Here is a 7,078-nt window from a genome sequence, read left to right as displayed (position 1 = left end):
CTGGGCTCTTCCCAGGAGAATCACACAGAATTTGCCAGTGCAGTGTGAGTGCCACAGCAGGGTTGGTGCTTGGGCACTGGTGGCTGTTAGAGCCCCATGTACTCGATGGCAGGACAGCCCAGGGTATGGCAGAACAAAAGCCCTTCCCAGGCCCCCTCTGCCCACTGCCAGTGTGGCACTGGGCATAAGGGCAATGCCCAGCCTGCCCCACTCATCTTCATTCATGAGAAAAGTGCCTGGGGAGTGGCAACAGAGGCAGGGTGTCCTCCCAGGCTGGAGATCCCAGGAAGTTTGATGATGTGTCTGGAGCCCTGTGCCAGAAGGAGCAGGGCAGAGGTGAGTGCCTGGCCCCTGGTACCATCTGTCCTTTGGCACAGGGCTGGGGAGTGCTTCAAAGCGGCGCACAGGGAGGATGCAGCACAACCATGAACCAGTTTAAGAGGCCTTACTGGAAGTGATTACTGCCCAGTGAGCTCTAATAGGAAAAAATTGGAGGTAATTAATGGAGATCTAATAAAGCTCTGTCTGCATCCCTTCCACTCTCAACCAGCAGCAGCCACAGGAGCCGTGGGGGGACCCAGCAGCAGGGGGACCCAGAGCCAGCTGTGGCAGGCAGAGGGAGAGCCCGGGATTCAGGGCTGTCTGCAGGAAGCTGGGATCTTTTCTGGTGTAATTTTTCCTTTAAAGGAGAAAAAAACCATGCACAGTGGGAGTCACAAATCCCAGCCCTGCAGTCGAAAAGCCATTTCCAATCCACCCGGAGGAGGCAGAAGGTGCTGGGTTAGATTGATCCCCCTGACAATGCTCTATTAGTGGGAAATTAGAGCTGGAGCCCGAGGAAACCACTGCAATATCAAACAATTACTTTACATTTGTCCTTACAAATGGAAGGAGCAGAAATGTGCTTAAATCAAGTATTAGATTTCCAAAGGGTAGGCAAATAAGGGCTCAGGAAGGGCTGCAGTGGAAATGTTCATCACATTATGAGCTCTTAAGACACAGCTTGAAAAGCCTGGGAGTACCCAGGCTGCCTCCTGAAGAGGTAGGGAGGGAGGGAAGGTGGTAAGAGCCGATGGTTTGATCATGCCAACAACAAGGGGAGGAGCTCCCCCCTCCCTGCCCAGATCCTTCCCACTATGAATGCCCCCAGCCCAGGGGACATGGGGAGCCAGAGCCGTGGCTGCAGCCACAAGAGCCAGCTCGGTGGTCCAGGTGCCCCGGACTGCCTCTCGCTGGCTCCCCCACGGCATACACCGTGCCTGTCTCGCTGCCTGCCTTGCTGCCAGGCACTGCAGAGGCGCTGAGGGGGGCAGCCCGGGCTCCCTGCAAGCCGTGAGTCAGGGCTGGGGGGCTGCCCTCGCTCTCTGGACAGTTGCTCACATCCACACAGGAACCGAGCAGCACCTCTGTTGCTCTCGGGTCCTGCTCCAGACACCGCTTCCCACACCGGGACACCGAGAGGCTCCCGGGGAGCACCACGGAGCATCGCCGACCTCCTGCTCCCGCTGAGAGACCCAGACTCTGGCCGGCCCTGCCACGCACAGGGTGTGAGCCCTGGCAAACCAGCTTAGCTGGGCTAATCCCCTCCCAGGGGCTAAATCTGCTGGGAGCTCCGACTTTGTGAGTGCCCTCAGATCCCACCAGGGCACACGGCTGATGGGTGAGGGACCTGCTCAGGGTCCAGCTGTGGTGTGTTTAGTAACGACCAAACCAGGGAACGATTCCCAGTCTCCACGGCAGAGGGGTCTGATACAGCCCCCTAGGCTGGGCAGGGTCTGCAGCGGGATTGTCACCATCAGCTGCGGGAGCAGGAAGGACGCTCTGCAGGGCTGTGCCCGTGCCCCAGGGGAGTGGGCATGCCAGAGGAGGGTGCATTGGGCTCTTCCATGGCTGCCATCAGTGACAACCATGAGTAGCAGTGAGGCCCGTGGTGCAGTTACAGAGAACTGGCTTTGTAGAAGTGTGTCCTGCGTTACTCAGTTGCTGTCCTGAGCAGCTCCTGCACCACCAACCAGCTGTGACAGTCGGGAGGAGAATCCTGGCTTTAAGTGCAAGCTTCACCAGCCAGCAGATGAATGGCAGCAAGCTCTGCAGAGTGTTTGCTGGGCTGCCTTAGGGCAGCTGTTCCCGTGGAGAAGGAGATGGAGAGCCTTGCTGGAGCATGCTGCAGAGCCCTGTTCAAAGTGTGCCAAGACAGGAGGACAAGTGGCCCTTTTGCTGACCTGGTTAACATATGTGCCAGGTTCTGTGTGCTGAACCCAGCCTGACCCTGGGAGGCTGGGCTGCAGGAACAGGATGTGCCAGGGATGGAGATGGGCATGCAGGGACACAGCGATGCCCCAGAGCTGTGCAGGTGGCCAGACCTTGCCCTGTGGCTTGGCATCCATCCCCTGGCAGGCTGTTGGGATGACCCATGGCATTCATGTCACACCAGAGATGCTGGCAGTGTAGGCCCAGGGTGCTGGCTATGGCAGGAGGTGCCCAACACCGCTCAGTAGGAGGGTGCCCATGCCTGTGTGAAGCCATCCCTGGCACAGCAGGTCCTGCATCCCTGCTGCCCTGGTGGCACAGCCGGTGCGTGTCTTGTGTTTTGATGGGTTCACTCAGGCTTGAACCCCAGAGAGCAGCTGTTGAATATTTATTTATCAACTCATAAATACTTCATCATAATGAAGGCAGCTGAAGTGGGCCCTGATCCTGCTCGTGCTGCAGAGCTCTCGAGATGAGCCGAGTCAAGGGAAAGCTTCCCAGGACCCATTTACATCCCTGCCATGGGAGCCATGGCACTGCCACTGCCTGGCAGCACCCTCTCCTCCTCACACAGGCCCTGAGCACCCCCTCCCTGTGGGACCATCCCAGGACCCCCCAGGCAGAAACATTGGCTTTGACTTCACCTACCTCTTAGTTATTTACCTTCTCTGTCTTCCCCTGACCCCACCCTGGGGCTGCCCTGGGGGCACCGCAGTTACTCTCTGCTGGTTCTGTGACCAGCTCCACACCAGCAAGCTCAAGTCATGGCACTGGACAAGCACATTAAGTGAAGCCCAAGCATTTCCAGCTGCATGAGGAGCATCACTCATGCCTCAGACCGAGGTGGGATCACAGCAGGCACCAAGAAAGTATTTATCTACTTCTTATTCATTAACATGATTCAGTTCCACCACTGGATCCATGATTATTGGCAGCAGAAGGGATGGGGATGGAAGCAAGGTACTGGGAGTGGTGGGTGGGAGCAGTCCCAGCCCTGTCTCCCCACTGTGATGCTTGGGAGCTGGACCCCCAGCTGGTGTTGGCCATCACAATCTCCCACCATGGCTGTGCCTTCACAGCAAGCTCCCCACGTTCCCAACAAACCCAGCTGGGCACCAAATTGATACAATCATCATGGAAACCTTTGACCCACCTGCCTGTGTGGCACAGAGATTGTGCAGGCACAAAACAAGGGGTGCCAGCTCTGTGCCCAGAGTGAGCCTTTACTCTCCTTCCTTCCCTCCAGGAGCCCTCCAGCCTCCCAGTCCCGGATCTGCCCCAGTCTCCTGCCAAGAGGCACTCAGAGCAGGGCAAGCAGCAGCCCATGGGCACAGTTCCCTGCACGCGCACAGCACAATTCGGGTGACCAGCTGTGCCAAGGAGGCGCTAATGGCTGCCCCCGGGGCTGGCAGCAGCCGCTGTTGCCAGCCTGCCCTCCCTCTCTGCGCAGCTGATGAGCACCTTTCATTTGCTTTGAAAGTTTTCCAAGTCCTGCGAGCCCTGCTCAGCGCCGCGGCTGTGGGGAGCGTGGGGAACCGAGAGGAGCTGATGGGATCAAGGCTGCTCTGAAGTCCAGGCTTCGTTGCATAATTCATTACCTGACAGCTAATTAGCCAGCTGCTCCAATTAGGGTGACTCCTCTTCAGCCAGGGCTGAGGGCACGGCGTGGGGGTGACACTTGCCGGCCGTGCAGGCAGTTCACAGGACCCAAGGGTGTCAGCTGCCACCTGGAAATGCTGCCCACAGATGGTGGTGGGTGCCCTGCACAGCGATGCTGTGAAGGTACCCCTCAGAAGCCCTTTAGCACTGGCTGAAGGATACTCCACGTCCCCACAGCAGCTCTGAGGGGTCTGGTGGCATGGGGTGGTGTGAGAGTGGCCAAAACAGGGCGATGTGCCAGGCAACCCAGGGATGGGCACATCTCTCCAGGGCACATGGGTTATGCTGCTTCCACATAGCCCTGCTTGGCTGTGAGATCAGTGACAGCTCACCTGGCCAAAGCTGGCGGCAGTGGGCACAGCAGGAAGCAGTGGGCAGGGTGGACAGCAGAGGGCAGGGTGGGAAGTGGCAGAAACAGCAGGCAGCAGCAGACAGGGTGGGCAGCAGTGGGCATGCTGGCCACGGAATCGCTGCTGGCAGCCTGGGACTGTGCGAGCTCCCAGGAGGGACAAGGAAGCTGCTTTGGGGCTCACACCACATGGCTCTGGGTCCCCAGCTGGTGCTGAGCCATGGTACAAGGGAGGTCCACGCTGGCACTGGCAGAGTCAGTGCAGCTCCCTGCCAGCCCCAGCCAGCCCCTGTAGCTCTGGCACATGCCACTGGCTGCTGTAAGGAGAGCTGAGGTATAAACAATTTACCCAGGACTGGAGGGACTCGAGTGAGTTCATTGCGATTAGAGAAGCTGTTGGTAATTATCTGAGTGCTCGTGGTTACCTGGGGACCTCTAATCTGCCACGGTAACGAGTTCAAGTGGCTCATGTGGCATAACAAGCAGAAGAGGGAAGGTAGGAAGGGGTTCGCTCCATCTGCAGCAAGGGCAGAGAGGGCTCAAGGACAGGGAGCTGCTGCTGCAGCACCACGGCCGTGGGCACAAAGCTGCTGCTTCACCAAACCTAGAAGCAGGTCAAGGATGAGCCCTGGGCAGAACTCAGTGAGCCGGGAGAGGCACAAGTCTCTGAGAGCTGAGTGAAGCTGCTGCTTCCTCGGCCAGGCATTGCTGTGAGAGATGTGCTGTGAAGGATGTGCTGCAGGACATGGCCCCTGTGCTGGGCACGGGGCACATCCTGGCTCCACGGGGCAGCCCTGGGGCTGCCCAGGCTCTGTGGCCCACAAAACTGGGCTGTGGCATTGCCCTGGTGTTGCCTGCTGTGGTCTCACCCTGCAAACTTGAACTGACTTCATGAGACTCGACTGAAATAACATCAAGAGCAAGGGTGAGGAGGGGGCTCCCCTGGGAGAAGGCAGGGGTGCCCATCCCTGCGGGAAGGGGCATTGCTGGTCTCAGAAGGCAGGGGCTTTGACCTGTACCTCTTCTCTTCATGCAGTGCCTACCGCCTCCCACCTTCCCTCGGTGCTGGCAGGTCCTGCAGGCGTTGTGCATTTTCAGCCTATTTCTTTATTTAAGGAGCAGTGATGCAGAGCAGGGGATAATCCCTGTCCCATCTCTGCCCACTGCAGCGCTGCCTTCTGCTGCCACCACGCTGGGTCTCGGCGCTGCTAAGAGAGCAGTGCAGTCATTAAGCTCTGATTTCAAAAACAAAGATAAAATTATGTGATTAAGATCTAATTAAAGCCGAACTCCCCGCGCCATGAATCACCCCAGCGCACAGTTTAATGGATGCCTTTCCAAGCCATCAGGCGTTCCGTTTCCTTCTGCGGCCGCTGATGTCCCTGCAGGGACGAGCTCTGCTCAGCTGCTGTTTGCTGTCGCTGCTGCCGCTTTGGCTGGGGACCTCTAAAAATGTTTACATCTGAGCTGGGAGCTCGGAATCCATTTCCAGCCAGACAGAACATTTCACTCCGCGCACTCGTTCAGAGGAGTCTGCGGAGAGGAGAGGAGCAGGGAGCGTTCCTCGGGCCGACGCCAGCCCCAGCCCCAGCCCCAGCCCCAGCCCCAGCCCCAGCCCCAGCCCCAGCCTGGGACCACCAGCTCGGCGATGCCAGGTGCTCTGATGCAATTAGCAGGGACCGTGGGCACGCTGCCTAGTGGCAGGAGCTGTGCTAAGCGCCAGTAAAACTCTCCTTGTTAGGAAGGGCAGCAAACGAGGACCCTCCTTGCCAGCTCTCGGGCTGGCAGATCCGGGGGGCAGCGCTGCAATCTTTTTGACAGAGAGTTGTGGCATTTTCCTCTTTCCCAGCAAAACGTCATCTGCTGCCCTAGACCAACACAAGCATTTTAATGTCACTGCTCTTGCAGCCACAGCCTGCCAAGGCAGAAATGCTGCCAGGAGCTGCCCACCCTGGACCCACCAGCCACAATGGCAACCAGGCATGCCACACTGTCACCATCCCGGCTCGGCCACGGAACCACAGCCCAGCCACACGGGCATGGGCTTTGCATGCACCTGCAAAATGCTCCTGGGTTTCCAGAGCCAGATGGCATTTATGGAGCCCAGCAGGGGAGATAGCAGAGCCATCAGGCTCCTGGCACAGGCAGTGGCACAGCTTGTCCTGCGTGACAGCAGGAGCTGGAACCTCCTTCGGCTCCCACCAGCTACATTAGGCAGTACCCATCCCCCTGGGTGGTGCCAGGCTCCCAGCCCAGCCACTACAAGCTGAGGCAGAGTCCCTGAGCTGTGCTGCCTCTGGAGGATTAGGAGCAAGAAAATCTTATGCTGACATGAATCCAAAGATGAGGAGTGGGGAGGCCCAGCAGATGTGCACATCTGCATCATTCATGCAGCCCAGCCATGGCAGCAGCTGGAGGGATGGTTCTGCCAGCAGCCTGGCAGCCCTGCGGGAGCAGCCGGAGGGGTGTCACCATGTCTGCAGGGTGATTATGTCCCTCCAACCAGCCAAACACTGTGAAATCTGTCCCCAGAAGACCCCACAGTGCCTGACATCATCTGGGTTGAGATGTGCTGCATATGCCAGCCAAGGCAACACCTGCCAGGGTAGCCATGGCGCTGCCAGCACTGTGAAAGTGGGTGGCACAGTCCCCCCAGTGCTGACCACTCAATGCATTAACACCCATGGGAAGGTGTGAGAAGAGAACAGCCCTTGTGGAGAGCATCCAGTGAAGTGCTCATGAGTGGGATAGTGGGGAAACACAGAAGGGAAAAACACAGGCGGGGGAACCTCTTTAGTGTGAGGATGCCAAACCCTGGAG

The sequence above is a fragment of the Melanerpes formicivorus genome, unplaced genomic scaffold (genome assembly GCF_026170545.1).
Source record: "Melanerpes formicivorus ecotype bairdi unplaced genomic scaffold, bMelFor1.0.p_v2 SCAF_14, whole genome shotgun sequence".
In the NCBI taxonomy this organism is placed as follows: Eukaryota; Metazoa; Chordata; class Aves; order Piciformes; family Picidae; genus Melanerpes; species Melanerpes formicivorus.
This window is presented reverse-complemented; position numbering follows the sequence as displayed.